The sequence below is a fragment of the Paramormyrops kingsleyae genome, chromosome 1, assembly GCF_048594095.1.
Source record: "Paramormyrops kingsleyae isolate MSU_618 chromosome 1, PKINGS_0.4, whole genome shotgun sequence".
Classification (NCBI taxonomy): Eukaryota; Metazoa; Chordata; class Actinopteri; order Osteoglossiformes; family Mormyridae; genus Paramormyrops; species Paramormyrops kingsleyae.
The window spans coordinates 26,658,621-26,676,067 of NC_132797.1; positions in this window are offsets into that span (position 1 = coordinate 26,658,621).

A 17,447-nucleotide genomic window follows, 5' to 3' on the forward strand; every position below is an offset into this window, starting at 1 on the left:
ACCATTGGGCCCCTGAGCAGGGCCCTCAGCCCCAGCTGCTCTAGGGTCTGAATGACCCCACTTTCTCAAAAGTGCTTTTGGATTAAAACATCTGCTTGATGTAACGTATATATGTAACATTTGTGCCCGCAGTGAGTGTCTATTGAGTGCCTGTGGTCCTGCAGTGATGGGCTCACCTGCTGCTAATTGCTCCTGCTTCTCAGACCACTCAGAAGTGTGCAGAGAGCATTACCTCACCCTGCACAGTGCTGGCCTCATTTACAGGGCCCTGTCCTTCAGCCTCGTCCTCAACTCAGTGCAGATAAAGTGTCTCATTTGGCCACTATGACAGGGCTGCCAAGCTGCAACCCAACCACTAAGTTTTCAAATGTATTTGCCCAGTGAGCTTCTCCTCAAGCCTTGAATCCGAAAAACCCAGCTGAGGGGGGAATAAGAGGGGCAATAATTCTTATATTGGGCCCAACCTCATCATTAGCCAATCACATGTTTTGAGTCAGTGAGTGACGGGAGGGCAGCCAGTCGCTTTCAGCTGGGGCCAGTGTTCCTGTAGCCCCGTCCCTGTACACGCCCCTGCCTAATGTATTCCGAGTCACCTTTCTCTCTCTGTGGCAAATTGTAATTGTTACAATAAACAATCACTTCTTTATTCCAACTTTGTGTGTTTTTGTTACGATGTCATTTTGTGTATTTGTGTAGTCCTTGTTTGTTTTTTTATGTGTCTTGTGTACTCTTTTTTTGTCGTTTATGATGGGATGTGTAGATATTGGCAACAGCCTGTAATAAACACTCTTGTCTTGTGCTCTGTATGCAGAAGGCTGTTCACCCTCTGGGAGGCAAGTCGACAGCCCTGACCTTCAGTATCCTACAGAGGCAACAGAGCAAACGCCAGGAACTGTTCCCAGATCAGGAACCACGAGGAACCGGTGCCAGATCAGCCCTCACAAAACCCAATTCTCAGGCCAACAATCTGTGCCAGGAGCCTGGGCTTCATCCAGATCAGCCACTCACAGACTCCTCTCTCACAACATCATCAACCTGTGGGGAGAGCTTGTCCCAGAGTACGAACCCACGTCGAGGGCCGTTCCCCACTAAGTGACTTAAAGAGATCACTGTTCCCAGAACAGCGGGCCACACAGAGAGTCTTGGCAGGATCAGTAATGCGAACAAAGAACAGTACCCAGAACAGAAGCCAAAAGGAGTGAAAATTTGCAGTCTCCTCTGACCAGAAAATACGGTTGCAGAGAGACATGTATTTATGAAGGATTTACACATTCCTCATGATGTGGCCGACCCACCTGCTGATTCAGCCTGTGGTCATCTCATCCTTCTAATGAGACTTTCTCATCACTCTGTGAACTTTATGATACCCAGAAAGCTTTTGTGTTTGACCTGCCCAGAAGGAATGCACATCGGTATTTGTTTTTCTTTGTGTATGAGAAGTGTATTGTGGGTAATAAATGTCTTTGTAATATCAACCATAGGTGATGACCTTTGTAAATCCATATGTGGAATAGAGGAGGGCATAGATAGGTGGAGAGGGGAATGTTTTGTCTGTTAATGAGTGAGTTTATGTGCTCTGACTTTTGTAGGTTTTTAATGTCTTTTTTGTTTAAGTAAGAGAACAAGATGTGTCCAGTTCATTTACCCCTCAGAGAACAGGGGTAACTCTCCTTGATCCATCCTGTGATCCCTGTGTCCCCTGGCTCAGTATTCTGTACCGAAAGATCAGGTTATATTTTTTTAATACACCACACCTCATGAATGTGGCCACAGGCCAGTCATTCCGTCTCAGGACACCAAGAAGCCATTACACATTCCTGGTCCAAGAGGCTAGAAAATCCTGATCTCTGATTGCTGTTGTGTCGAGTGATCCTCATCCTCAGGACCGCAGAACCCTTCTCCACTCTTCAAGAAGACACTGAAATCTCTCCCCTTCCTACCGTCCCCCCAGGCCTGAACTCCTGAGCACATCCTGCTTGCTTCCTCACCCCTGTGTCTGCGGAAATCTGAGTCACCTGACAGTGTTCGGCAAGGGGGGGGTAATCACAGGATCAAATAGGTTCCTCTCACAGAAGGCACAAGATGCAGGTGCTGCATGTCCTTATTAAGGTGATTTCAAACAATGATTTGCGTGTCACTCTGCAGAGACTGTGTCATTCTGTTCTCACAATGGTGATAAGTGTCGCCGGGTCCAATGGGGACAAACCTCCTTTGACTGGTCTCAGGTCTCTTTAGCTTGCAGCTAGCATATCTTACCGCTGTGGAGTCTGAAACACGATCAGACCACTGCGGCGACTCGCGATAATGGAGCTTTTCAGTTAGACGATTGAGAATTGCATGTGCTTGTCTGCTGAGACAAGTAAAAGAGAATGAACGTCTTTGTGTCTGCCGTTCAGAGAGACCGTGTGCGTCTCTGACTGTTGGATGCCTGGTAAGAACAAAAATGTGGCTTTGAACAACTTCTGTGTAGTTAAATGACAAATAAAAATAACCATCCATCTTCCATGATCGCTTATCCAGTACAGAGTTCTGGTGAGTCTGGAGTCCATCCCAGGATGCACAAGGGACACACTCAAACATTTAGGGAAATATACCCAAATCACTAAAACATCATGGTTTAGAACTGAGATAAGAAATCTACTCAAACATCAAGGTACATGCAAACAGAACTGGGGGTGGCAATCAAGCCCCCAAATGTGCCAGTGCAAGTTCGCTGTGTCAGGGAACCACTCACCCCTCCTAGTGTTGTGACTGTGGTTCCACAAATGTGTTGGTTTAAGTGAGAGTAAACAACAACAACATGGAGGTGTGAGGCTACAGTGTTACCTGCTGAACCACCATGACCAGACTGCTGACCTACCTCCTTCCATCTGCTGCAGAATGCCAGGAAGTCCAGAAACCCTGGGGTGTCCTGGTCTAGGTCACTCAACACTGCCCTCTGGCTGTGGTTTGGTGGCCAGCACCACATGGGACCCTCTACTTTAAACTCGCCAGCGATGGTTATGGGCTGCACAGTTAGTGTGATGGATGACCTGCCATGGCTGCGTCGGAGTGTGTTCCCCTGGAGGCCCAGCCAGATGCGGTCATTTCCAGACTAATGCTATGAAATTAATCAACCAAACTTTTATTGGCTGTAATGCACTTTCGCCACCAACTTACCGGAAAGCTCCGCTCAGTTTTTTTTTTTTTTTTTTGGCAGACTGAAAATTTGAGCAGTATAGGCTGGAGAAGCAGGAATTTCAGACAGATTAAGATTCTGTGACATAGTGTTTCCTTCATGGCCGAACACGCCAAGCTGAGGCAGCCCCGAGTCTTCCTATGTGCTAATGAAACATTCCTTACATAGAGAAAGTGCTTTTTAGTAAACATATTGTCAGTTTTTAAATAAATACATCTGGATCAGATCAAGAAACATGCTTTCTTCAGAAGTTTAGTTTAGTAGGATTTTTTTTGTGTGACGCAATGGTTTGTAGGAAAAGCTTTACGTGACATTTATTTATTTAGCATATGCTTTTGTCCAAAACGTAGTAAAAGCTTTAAATATGTTTTCTTATTTCAGCTGGTCTCTTGGACTTGTCAAATAAATCCCAAAATAAGGGACCTTTTAAGAACTTATGAAAGTAAGTCTAGTTTAAAAACTTATTGGTAGAGTTCTGTCTAGTGCTGACTTGAATCATTGTACCAGTCATGCGTTCATTTCTGGGAAGCTTAATCCAATCCCCCTTTTTCACTGACCTAAAGACATGTTGTCTTTGTTCTTGAGCTGGTACTATAATTGAAATAATCTTCTGCATCTTCTTATCTACGTTCCTCAGGATTCAGGTTTCCACGGCCAGGTCTCCTCCCTCATGTTCGGCATCTTAAACATTTTGACAAGGTACTTACTCCGGATTTGCTTCAGGGAGATTTGTTTGTGTACGTAATGTGAAACCAACCAGGCTTTCAATGTAAATGATGGTGCCTTTCTGGTATGTAAAAAAAAAAAATCATCTTATAAGCACAGAGGCTACAAATGGCAAACATTGTGCAGGGATTTTTGGTCATTATGACTCGTAATGTATTTACATATTCTGACCAGGCAGCTCCTATCTTGAGCCCTAAGCATCCTGGGATAGGCTGCAGGCTCACTGTGACCCTGTAGTGGGAAAAGCATCTGGAGGATATACCATAGTGTGAAAAAGCCTTCGGCAGTCAAAGACAATGCAGGAGGCTGTTGACCTTCTGGGAGGCAATGAGTCGACAGCCCTGACCTTCAGTGTCCTACAGCGGCAACAGAGCAGACACCAGGACAATGCTATTGATCTGGATAGTAAGTGTATATTTCCTCAGAAAAAAAACATTAGAACACATGCAAATTAACAGTAACACAATCAAAAATAAACAAGAATTTCTTTCGTTCCCAAAAGAATTTTCGACATCTCGTCGGATGTTTAGATGAACTCCACTTCAGTTCCCAAATCTCTCCTCAGGGACACCTTAACCATTCCATGTATACATTAAATTTCACTGCCAGCAGCCCAATTAATTAATTAGTTGATAAGGAGCGTCAGTTACGGCCCTATGGCCATGTGACACAATTCCCTGAGGGTGATCCGGCTCGCAGGATCCTCATTACTGAGGACCTGAGCAGCTGGACCAGGCCAAGGGGACGCCCACGTGACACCTGGCTGCGGCAGATGACAGCCATTTCCGGAGGGTGGGACCGGACCACGTGTTGGCCTGGGGGGTCACCAACCAGGATTCTGTGGTGTCGTCGTGTGAGCTGCATGCATGCTCCCCAACCGGACCTGACCTGTTAAAATACTTAATGAGGTACTGATTAGCTAAACAAGGTATGGTATGATACCAGATTTGAAATGGCTAAACTAAAACACTTTGACAGACCTAACATCATAGTTTTACATCAACATGAAGATCAGTGAAACATTATTTTCTTTGACTGCCTAAGACATCTTGGGCATGTTTATCCAGTTTGGGTCAAAGTGATCCGTGACCTGTCTTAGAAACCAGACCAGTGCAAGGTAGGCATGACCCAGAACAGAGACCAGTACATCTCCCCATCTTCCACCTATTTATATTGGTCAAGATTGGGGGGGGCGTATGGAGCCTGGAGTCTATCCCAGGTAGCACAGCGCTTGGTTACACCCAGAATGACATGCCAGGTATATAGAAAGTACCCAGAATAAGTCTATGCACCACAGGACACAGATTTTTATCCCTCCCACACACACACACACACACACACACACACACTCACACACAGAGCGGAGGCAACATTGAGGTCCTTGTCCCCCAAGGTCTGAGGCAACAGTGCTATCCAGTAAGCGAGGTTGACCACACTGAACAGAGCTTCTTAGAGCTTCTTAGGCTGGGTACCATCTGGGCAGACTGCCAGAACATTTTTACAGTTATCAGGTCACTTCAGCACCCTGACCATGGCCTCCTCTCGATTTCACCTGGGACACACAGGTGGGGTCCTCTTCAGAAGGCGCTGTGTAACATCGCTGACCACCCAGCCACCCTGCTAGCGTACCGTGTAAGTCAGTACATAAAACCATGGATTTCTACAGTGTGAATGCTGGATGTGAACCGTGACCCACAGTCTACAGCGTTCATGCTGGCGTCCACCCCAGTCCCAGTCAGCCTGAGATGTTCAGCTGGAAGGATGAGCTGCATCAAGCTCACACCTACAAGTTGACATGATGCAAAAGTGAGATCTTAATGAATAAGGATGAGCTTAAATTGCCCAGATGGATTTTGTCTTGTCCTCCTTATTTGTGTCTTACAAATCACAGCTTCTACTGTTTGAAGAACCTGCTCCCAATGTTGATTTTCAGATAGTGGAATGTACCCATATGTAAAAAAGAAAAATTCATTTAGACTCCTTTGTCCTACTTTTGAGTTTGATGTTTGCTTACAACTGAACATTTTACGTCTGAAACTTCGAGGGAAATCAGCCTGTGTTTGAGCTCACGTCAGGCCATGGAATGAAGAGTAAAAACAAGAGGAGGTTTAGCTGTAAAATCCATTACCATGTGGATTGCACAGCTGTGCAAATTGACAGTGCTGCTTATATCATAAATGTACACCGTCTCCTATGGGATGGGTAGATCACTGCAGCAACATTGATGCTGGTTCCGTCCTCGCAAAATATGTTTCACCTAGCAGTTTGCCTTGGACTCTACTGCCCTCTGCACTCACCTGTCGGTATTGCAGCTAGATGTTCCTGCCAAGTTCTGAAATTAGTTTCAACCCACGGGCCAGTACAGTTTTACAGACGCAAAAAAAATTGCAGTTATGTTTTAAGTAGGTTTTGCTTGAATATTAATTATTTTGAGAACGACTTATTTTTAAAATAAGAAACATCAAAATAAGTATATAATTCTTGAAGTGGTTTTACAGTCTCTAGCTTTTGTGAGATACCATCTTACATTTTGTAGCCTTTAGCCTGCGCCTCCTATTTGACAGCACTAGCAATCAGATCTTCCCAATATAAAATCCTTAAAACACCCAAACAACTTGTACAAACAAGTCCAAACATGTTCCAGTTTAAATCCTGACAGTCACGAGATGCTAACCAAGCACAAACCGATTTCTAGAAGATTTACTTACATGATTTATGAACTGTAAACAAACTTGCAGTCACAGACAGATTAACCTGGGTTTCCCTTGGCATTATAAGCATTTTGGAGATTTCTGTCCCCAAACAAACACATTATTTTGAAACCCGTGGGAAAAATCTATATAAATCTTTTCTAGACCAGTTCAGCGACGGCGACATGTCGGCAACTTTCCTACACCACCTCCATTTTATCCAGTCTTGAAAACAGAAAATAAAAGATGCTTGATTCCATCCCTGGCTTTGTATCCTAAGTTTTTAAGTCATTCCTGGTGCCCCCCCCCCAAAGAGGTCGGAAGGGAGGATGGCCGAGAGGTCCATCGAAAGGGAAGGTCGGTAGTCTCCATGTTACGAGGTGTTTGGCTGGAAAGCCTTGCCATTCAGTGTAGACTGAATGGATTTTGTTCAGTAGGCAAAGCTACGTATTGAATGCTGTAAATCGTGTGTAGGCGCATTGTGCTGCTGAAATCGAGCATTTTAGCTTGTATTCATAGCAAACACCTATGATGGATATCAAGCTTTGACCATCGCAGAGATATGAATGCCGAGATCAGTATACTTTGTGTGGTGAGTGTTATGTTATTCATGTAAACAAACAGGTAACATGTAAACAAACTTGTAAACAAGTGCAGAGTCATATTGAAATGCTAACTGTCATGCCCTCCTGCCATCCTCCTGTGTGCCACGCCTGGTGTGGAATCCTCTTGTTATCAGCTGTTTCTAGTTGTGTTAATTAACTCTGTGTATTTAGCTGAGCGTCTGTGAATGTTCCCCAGTCCGTGTCATTGACGTCGTTTCGTGTTCCTGAGAGTCTTTTCAGAATAAACCCCACATTCACCCAACTGCCCCAACTCCTGTGCCTGCTTCCCCGCTCTGTGCCAGCATGTTTGTGACACTAACACATGTTATTACTATTTTTATTTAAGTGACTTTATGGATAATGTTTTTGAATGGTTGGAAACATGTGTATAATTAAATTGCTTTTGGCATTTTTTATGTTACAATGGTGTTTATTGAAATTCTTGAAATTTGGAGACTAGCAGCGATACCACGGGTGGGTCAAGTAGGGGGCAGGCCGGCTAATGGAAATGGAAACCTTTTCCAGAGGTCCACATATTTTTCTAGGTGGGCCAGGGGCTGCCATTTGCAGACCTACGCCATATGTCTTCCAATGAGAATAGAATAGAATAGAATAGAATAGAATAGAATAGACATACTTTATTCATCCCTGTGTGGAATTTCTCTATTCATCTATCCCATCTTGCTCCCCATAAGACACGGACACGTTGGGGTTGTGAGGACATGCAAATTCTCCACACTCAGAGTAGAGTAGGTGTGAAGCAGAATCTTGTCTCTTGCACCAGTTATTGACTCCTTCATTGTTAGGCTAACCTTCCATATCAACCTGTCGTGAAGTTTGAAACCAGAATATTTGGGTGCACAGTGCATATGGATTTGAATTCAATCTGTATTTAATATAAGGTGATTTCTGCTCGCCATGATTTTAACATGCAGCTGCGCTGATCTTTCCCTGTGGTTTGTAATGGGCACCGATCTCTGCTTAAGCTTCATAAAGCATCAATGAAGCATGACCAGCTCATAGCTTAGCCACCCCAAGAGACAGACAGGGGAAGCCATCAAACTATACAGTAAGATTTGTCAGTCAGAAGGGAATCTGAGTAGATGACATCCCATCACTTTATTTGACCATGCAGAAGAGCACAAATGCACCACAGATGCCTTCGGAAGACTGATCTGGCCTCTGGAGTCTTTCGTCTGGAAGAGTTGGGTTTCTTTACTATGAAGGCTCTGTCTTCCCATGCATGGAGCAGAGAAAGGTCAGGGGGAGGGATCAGTCAGGTGAAGCCCTGAGTGTGCACGCCCACTTCCGAGAGCCTCTTAGCAGTATGGATGTGAGTGGGTGTGGCTTATTGACTGTCAATCAAATTGCAGGTTGATGTGCATGGGTGTGGCAAAAGGTTTTCATCACATCGTGCCTTACGGCGGGTTTTATCTGACAGGAAGATAGATGGAGGAAGATGCCTTATTAGAGGCCCTAGGGCTGTGATGGATTTTGCAGGCTACGCATTTCAGCATCTAATACTGAGTCCTGCAGGCCAACGGAGAAACACCCAATGGACTGCAGAAGATTCTGGGGCAGGAAACGCGCAGCTCAGCAATCCTCAGAGGGCCGTTTGCCTCCTCAACACAAATGTTCCTGGTTATCAAATTACCGGAGTGTGTGAAATGTTTCATGTCATCGATCTGCATTCAACAAAAGAGTGTCTCTTCGAAGAGCCCCTGCAGGATACGAAGCAGCCCAGTGGGGTTCACAAATTTGTTTTGTTTGTGTCATATGCTGTTTGGTAGAAACAGGAGCTCTCTGAACTGTGGGAATACACTGCCCCCTGCTGTAGAAAGTTAGTATTCATCCACCCATCCGTCCATCTTTCCATCCATCCATCCATCCATTCTCTAAATCAGGGTTATTTAAATCACGGTCCTCGAGGTCTGAGCACTGCTGGTTTTCCAGCCTTCCTTTACCTGTGAGCCAGGTGTGAAGCCTCTGACCAATCAGAATCAATAATTATTAAACTAACTACTAAGGAGAACTGAAAACAAGGCCTGGATTTGGAATTGAGGTCCAGATTTGAAGAACCCTGCTCTAAATGTTTATCTTGGTCAAGGTTGGGGGGCTTTATTTATATGTTTGCTATATGTTTATTTATATGTATTTGTTTATGATGATTGTAGTGATGATGTCACAGGACACTTCCTTTTTTGAAGACAGGATTTTAAAACGGAAGCTGGCGAAGGTGCATCCTCCATCATAATGGGGGGGGGGTCTTTCATTATATAGTCATACTGCATTATGTTTATTATGTCGTGTTTGTATATGTTTGTTTATTGTATAGTGGCTTTCCATCTACAGTGGTTATTCATCATTATTATTCTAACAGCATTATACCATAGATAATCGGATTATATTGCAGTGCATTTGATAAGCCAAAAAGTGGTTTGCAGTGTTTCATGCTTGTTTTTCTGAAGGGAGTTTTAAAATAAATGAACGAACAAACAAATAAATCACTAGTATTCAAAAACTGCAAGTTTTTTCTGGACCCCTCAAAGTACACAAACAAGCACCACTAGAAAAAAGCAGCTGCATGATATATAAAAATAATATAGAAATAACAAATGTAAATGTTTACTGCTTATAAAGTTGTTATCTTGATTAAAGATGACAGTTGGAGGAGAGGGATCACAGTGCAGTTATCCAGCTGCTGGAAGTGGGAGACTGAGGGGTCTGCGGAGATGTGGGTCCATTCTCCGGACACTACTGTGAGTCTGGGTCCATTTGATGATCCAGATGGTTTGGGGCAGGAGACAGGAGAGAAAGCAGAGAAAAACAACTGTATTTTTTCAAAAGAAGCCATAAGTTGTAAATATTTTAGATGAGTTTTAGATAAGCTGTAATTATACCAGCTTTCCCAGAGACATTTGGCTGTAAATACTTCGAAGCTCGAAAATGAATTTGTGGTGCGATACTGACATCTGGCGGCCTTTTCCTGTAAAACAGTGTAATTATCACCCCAGTCTATGGAGTGACGTTATTTTGCATTAAACTCCCACACGCTGGCAATTACAGTAAAACTCCAACAACAAGCGTCATGTTTGTGTGTACGAGAACAGATTTTGAGAACAGATTTTATTTGTGTGTCTGTAAACAGTAATTTCTTCTCTCTCCCAGAGTCACCATGAGAAGAGAAACCACAAGTCTCCAGACCACAGCTTTGTCCAGAGCGATACAGCCTACTAAACTACACCCTGCACCCTTCTGTGACCCCTGTATGTTCTCTTCCTCTCTCTCTCTCTCTCTCTCTCTCTCTCCTCTGGGAGGGAAATGGCGGGAATCAGGTTCCCAGATGCAGACTGCCCTCCTCCCCACTCCAAATGAGACCCTCGTTGACCTGGTGCCTCGGAGAGACTCAGTCGGCACTGCGTAAAAACAGCCAATCAGAGCAGCCGATGGCTCCCCGTGAGCCTATAAGGCAACGTAACTCACACCTGCGCAAACTGAGGGGAGCGGTCTACGTGGCCGCCCGCCGACTCACACGCCGGGGGAAAGGACCAGATGGCTTTAAGAGCAGCACCACAAGCCGGACATGGCCCCCCCCTCCCGGTCGGCGATGCCCCCACTGGCCCAGCTGGGTGTGCCTTCCTATTGGCTGCTCATTCCTCACTCTCCGATGTCATTGCCTCATTTTTAATAATTTTTTTGGCTGTGTTGTTTATCAAGGTAACGAGGTTCAGTTGTTAGGTTATACTTTTGGAATGAAATATATTTAACGGCACATTATTGTCCTGAAAAAATGTAGAGGTTTGCAAAGTAGGTCAATTGCTTGTGTACGAATTTGAATGATGTGGAGATTAACAGCGGAGTCATGGAAAAAGAGTCATAACCATGGAAACACACCAACACACACACTGCACTTTAGTGTGGAAACCCAACAACATGAACTCTTCGTTTTGACCTCCAAATGAATCCAAGTAGCGTGCCTTTCTTCGCACAACGTCATCACTCGTGCAAATTAGACAGACAAACAGCGCATTCAAAATTTTAACATTTGCATGAGTTTTGAGCCCTTCCTTTCAGAGCATATAAGTCAAATAGACATTTTCTCTAAGCCAAGGTTACATCATTCGCTGCCAAAACCAAAGGCTGAACCTTTTTCTTAGCTTTTCAGCCCGTGAATAACCGGCGATGAAAAATGCTATGAATCATCACACCCCTGGGCACCCCCTCACCCCCCCCAGAGTTTTGAACTCATAGTCAGTAGACATATTTATTTTAGCGATTAGCTGGTTTACAGCCCAATCGTTCTTGGAAAGGGTTTGTTTCCTGTATTTTCCTAATTGCTGTTTCCAGAACATTCTGATCGTCTGCCATGAAGCAGCTCCCGAAGTGAAAACCTAACACAGTTTAGGGCCTGAAGTAGGGTATTAATATCACTGCATTAAACCCAGTTAAAAGCACTGCAGGTCACAGTCTAGGCATAGTCTGCCTGAGTGCTGCCTCCAGTGAAAGTTGCCCCAAAAGTCATCATGGCTGGCAGGAGGAGGAGGAAGGGATTAACGTGGCAGACAAATGCTGCTGGAAGAGTCAAGGCATCACATCATCCAATGAGTGAGGGACACTTGGGGTCATGGTATGGATGAAGCCTGGGGGGCGTGGGGGGCGTGTACAGCAAACACCCAGCATGGAACATGGAATTATGGAATCCACTGTTCATCGTCCAATATCCACTGTTAAAAACACAAAAATGGAGCTCAAATACTTGGGGAAAAAACATTACAATAATAACATTAGAATTCCCTGCTAGGCCAATAACAAGAAAAGTCAAATATTCCAGTCAGTTTCAGCAAAACATCGTTGCCAAAATATAACAAAACAGCGCCATCTGCTGCAGCACAAAGGGAGCGCGAAGGAGAGGCAGAGAAAGCTGCTGTGTGGGTTGACACTAATACAAAGTTCACCTCTGTCTTAGAGCTTTTCATTTTTTATCTTTATTTTTTTATGCTTTCTGCTTTACTGTTGCAATTGTGTTGCGTCAGTTGTTTTAGCAACATAAGGACGGGATGCTCTCCATGGTAACAAAGCTCTTTTTGAATGTGAGTTTTAGGGAGGTGAGGATGGGGTGTTGTAATGACTATCCCAGAGCTTAAAGCAGGATTGCACTGGGAAGTCACTGAGCTCTTCTGATGCTCTCTAGCCCTCGCTGGCCACGGAGGCTCATCAGCAATTCCCTGATCCGGATCCAGGACCAGATGGATTTAACGGTGCTCTAGGGCCAAGTCAGTCTCCTGTCCAAGAGCTGACTCCTCGAATAAATGACTCTGCTCTCTCCTGATGAGAAACACTACACAGCCATCCATCCTTAGTATGCAGCATCTTTTTGTTACTTCACCCAGAGCATCATGGGTAAGTCAACATGGGTCTTCGCAGAAGGAATTAAGGTAAACTGTTAAGCTAATGCAATTTCCCTGCCCAGACAGCCTCAAAATGATTAGCCAGCTATTACCCCAAAGGCCAGAACTACTTCAAAGCCTAACAGAGCTGCCCACTGTTTCACAAACCAAAGAAGCTCACCAATCCTTCCAACCCAAACACTTGCTGCCATTTTACCACCTAGCAAGCCACACTCCCATCATATTTTCCAGCAAAATACTAGGAGCCAAAGGTTGAAAGCAGGTATTCTGACCACAAAGAAAATTAACTCTTTTCCACTCTCTCACACATAAAAACACAGACAGACCTAATTTGCCCATTCTCCATTGAGAGACTTTTCATCATTGTGGGTACATTTCTCCAAATATGCCTACATTGACCATGAATTAGTTTTATTGTTTTTTTGCTTTGGTTAGCAGAATTTGACTGGCAGCGCTGAATGGTTATGCCTAGGTGGGTGGTGTGGGGCAAAACATGGGAATTTATTGTCCTCAGTGCTCTTCACCTTCAGCATCAATGCCAGCTCATGGATTTGGCAGGCTGTGAGAACCATACGAGGCGGACTAAGGACCACATCCTTTGTAGGGTCAGCTGGTACAGGGAGGACATGATGATCTTTTGATGTTAGCTTCATCTACACGTCCCACCCTTCCCGTGTTTCATCACCGTGCCGATATAATTCACACTATTTAATTTAACACTTTATTCAGTATAACTTCAGCAATCTGACTGCATAAAAATATACATTTTAGATCAACATCTAAACACATTTAAACATGACAATGAAACATGTCATGTGATCAGCTTTTGTTTTGCACACATTTATTTCTCATGGTTATAAGCTGGTGGTCTGGCAATTTTAGGCACAAGAGTTTTCCGGACTCTTCTGGGCATTCATAGCCTTGGCCTTAATGAGCGTGTAACCTTTGCCCTGTAGTGGATGAGCATGTGATCTCTCTGATACTCGACTGCATGTCGCTGAGCTAGGATTGATACTGGGAAGGCAAATTTGAAAAATGCTACAATTGGCCAAATGAGCTAATCCGTCATTTCCTCTATCCCCTGTTTACCCCCCGTTTATCTCCCCCACCGCAAAACTTTTCTAATTGTTTCTGAATTGGTACAAGAATACATTTGGTCACATGCCATGCACATTTTTGTGATTGATTACAGAGAGGTATTTGGAGAGGTCTGAGGCCACAGCTGAAAAATCAATGCTAGATTTTGTTTCTTGGCAGAAAAGTTCTGCAGCTTTCATCAGAAAGGCCATCCTGCTTGAGAATTGTTTTGTTTTTTCTACTTTATTAAAATGCATAAGCTGAAAAAATAGCTTAAACTTAAGCTTTTCCAAATCCTACAAAATCTGTTTTCTGGGAAAACGAGGGCTTTATAGTTAACGGGGTGATCCAGACATGCAGACTTTAATCCTTTCATGTGAGAGTGATGACTGGGATGACATTATGCCTCAGTTACAGTACCCCTAACACAGCTGGAAATGGTATAGAACGGTCAGGTGGTATAAAGGGTCAGGAATAAAGACTGTCATTCTGCATGGCAATTCTGTGAAAGTTGCCTCTTTATGTGGCTGAAGAAGTCTGTAGTTTGTTCTGTAACGTAGACATCTTCCGAATACTGACTGGACAGTGATCATAGGTTTACTCTGAAGGTTCATTAAGTATCATGTCATGGTAGAAAACCATCACTTGGCGGTTGCAGTCTTCAAGGCCTGTGTATATATATTTTAGTATCTCATGTGTTTACTATGGTCTGGATGATCTTTACTTGGAGAGAATCTCCTTCCTGTCCTTTGTGAAAATAGCCCACAAGTGTAACGGCAGCATCAGGTCAGACTACATTTGCTTTTCCACTGACAAAAACCGACAGACAACTATAATACTTATTTTACAATATAAGAAGAGCAGGCACAGTTTGTGGGGGTAGATTTTGGACAAATATGGAGCCTGCATTTCTATACAAGGCCTCAGGATGTTCCAGGCCCCCTAGGGCTGTGGTTGGGGGGTGGGGGTGACCATTTGTGGTGAACCAGAACACACCTGAGTAAACATGGCCGGATGGAACACGCCCCGTGGGAACTTTGAGGGAGAGGGGGACAGAGTTTCCATCACATGACCCCAAGCAGGCCGATCTTACACTTCCACAGACATACAGTTTCCATAAATGCATCCATAGTTTCTCAAGATTTCAATTCTAATTGTTGACAAGAGGAAAGTGACCAGGGTAGAGGCAGCATTAACGTGGACGGAATGCAAACCGCTAAACTGGGGACATTAAAACAGCAGGATGAAGAAACTCAAGAGACTCGTCATGGTGACTGGGGAATGTGAGAGTCAGCAGTGCTGGCTGGTTCCACGGCCAGGATCCACACACAGATTTGCATGTGGTAATAACTGTATATGTTGTCAGGACTTGACACATCTCTGAACTTTGGCTTCTGACTTCAGGTAGTGCAAATTTCAGACTCTTTAGTCCACTTGTCTAATTAATGATCTAACAACAAAGATCTAGATAGTGAGTCTGAATGGCATAGCCTGGTGAGTAGCAGAGGGCATTCTGGAAAACCTAGTACCCCTGTAGAAGCCCATAGAGGCAGCCAGACCATGAGTTAAAAAAATGTCCCAACTCCTATTGTTGACTTTTACCATCCTACCCAAACATTTAGTGCCCTCTGCTGAGTCACTACCCAGTGCTGAGTCTTTTGTTCTCCACCTCCACAGCCCCACTGTCCAGCCCACAATCCCACAGCACTGCAACAAGAGTACTGAGTGGAGGGAGATGATCCCTATATGTGTCAGTCCAAGAGAATACCAGCCTATGAAAAACGGACATATTCTCATGTGGAGCAATAGTGCCATCTCCTGGATATGAACAGTACACCCGTGTTCCAACAGTATTTTACACTTTTGTCTTGGGCCCTGCTCAAGATACAAAGCTCAGCAAATTCAGGATAAATGATCAGATTTCAGTCGGCTAAATAGTGTACGGTATTTTCCATTTCATGGAATACTGATCTGCAATTTAATTGATTAGTATAAGATAGGCCTTCATCGTGTTGGGCGAGTGCCAGCTAACAGACATCGTGAATTCAGTGGGAAAATGGCCAAAGGCAGTGCCGCGTGTTTCAGTGTTCCCAAAAAATCTTTTATCATAGAGGACTATGATTACATGGTGGGCAGTAGAATACAAAGAGATTTTATCTAATAAATGCAAAACTGTCAGGGCAGATAAGTCATGATAGGAACCCATGAAACTAGTTTAAATCTTATCTAAATCTGTATATTTTATTAGGACATTCATTAATAAAACACAGACCGAACATTTGTGTCTATTCGTATAGGAACAGCATATGCATGTACTATATATAAAATTGCATATTAACGATCACTTTCCTTTCTGCACTTATTTCACAGTTCCATTTTCATGGGGATTATAAGGTCATAAAAGCAAGTCCTGATAAAATATAAGACCATATTCTGATATTGTGACATTAGTAGACAATTTCAGTAATTCATGATTTCCAGTGACTGTAGATAGTTACATTGTCAGTGGCGCCAGCTGTTGCTGTTACCCACAATGCCCCAAAAAAGCAAACTTCTGTTACAGACCAGTGAAGACACCATCTGTGTCCTCAGAGCTTCAAACATGGCCGCATTTAATAATTTTATTGAGTGAAATAGTGTTATGTTGCAAATGAATTTATACAATATATGGTCTGTCATAAGCAATGTCCCGAAGATATTAAGATGCTGTACAGGCACTACTTAAAAGGAAGAATTGCAAACGGGGAGTAGGAAATGATGAACAGAGCTCTAATGATGAGGAAAGCAACTTTATTGGACAAGCACTTTCTGTAAGGGGGTGTTTCCCATTTTTATTGGTTAATTTGTTAATTACTTGTCTGAGGTAGAATGTACAAATGAATGCATGACTTTTACTTCCATTTACATGGGCACCCTTCAAATTAATATTTTTCCTCACACATTTCCATCACATATTTTCTTATAATAATGGATATCCCCCTGACCCAATCTGGATAAGCAGTTAGATAATGGATGGATGGAATATGGAAATTAAAGCAAGGTAAAAATGGAAACGGTAACTAAGCATGGAAATAAATCATAAGGTGCAAAGAAAATGTAAAGCTGTACATAAAACACACTAAATCGGAGGCTATGGTCTGTGCATTTCACACAGCCGTGCAGATTTACAGATGTTCCCTGACAGGGTGGAGCCAGATCACACTGCAGATTTACAGATGTTCCCTGACACAGGGACGGATTACGGACCGGGCCAGCGGGGCCGCTGCCCAGGGGCCCTTTTTGAATGCTTTGCAACGCTTATCAACAATGTATTTTCGTTTGTCTATTTTAGAGGGCCTACATTCTTTGATCCTCTGCCTACAAGGGCCCCTGACCCTATAGGGCCTCTGATGGAAACATGGAGGGAGGGCGTTTGGCTGCCAAGGGCCCTTGAATTGTGGTGGTTGTGGTGGTGGTGGTGGTGGTGGGGGTCGGTGCTTTCAGGGGGCCCCCGGCCCTGCTATAGGAACTTTAAAGGGAAATGGGTGCATGGGAGCCTACTTTTAGAAGGCCCTCTTAGGCCCTCCAATTATGGTCCTGGCTTCTGGCTACCAGGGCGTCCTAGGGAGGATGGGGGCTTTGGGGGCTTTTAGAGGGCCCTCTGATTATGAGGGCCCTACTAGGAGGCCCTAGGGAGGAGGGTGTAGTGTACCTTTAGAGGGCCATCTGATTACAAGGGCCCCTACCATGGGGCCCCGGGCTTCTGGGGGGAGGGGAGGGGGGC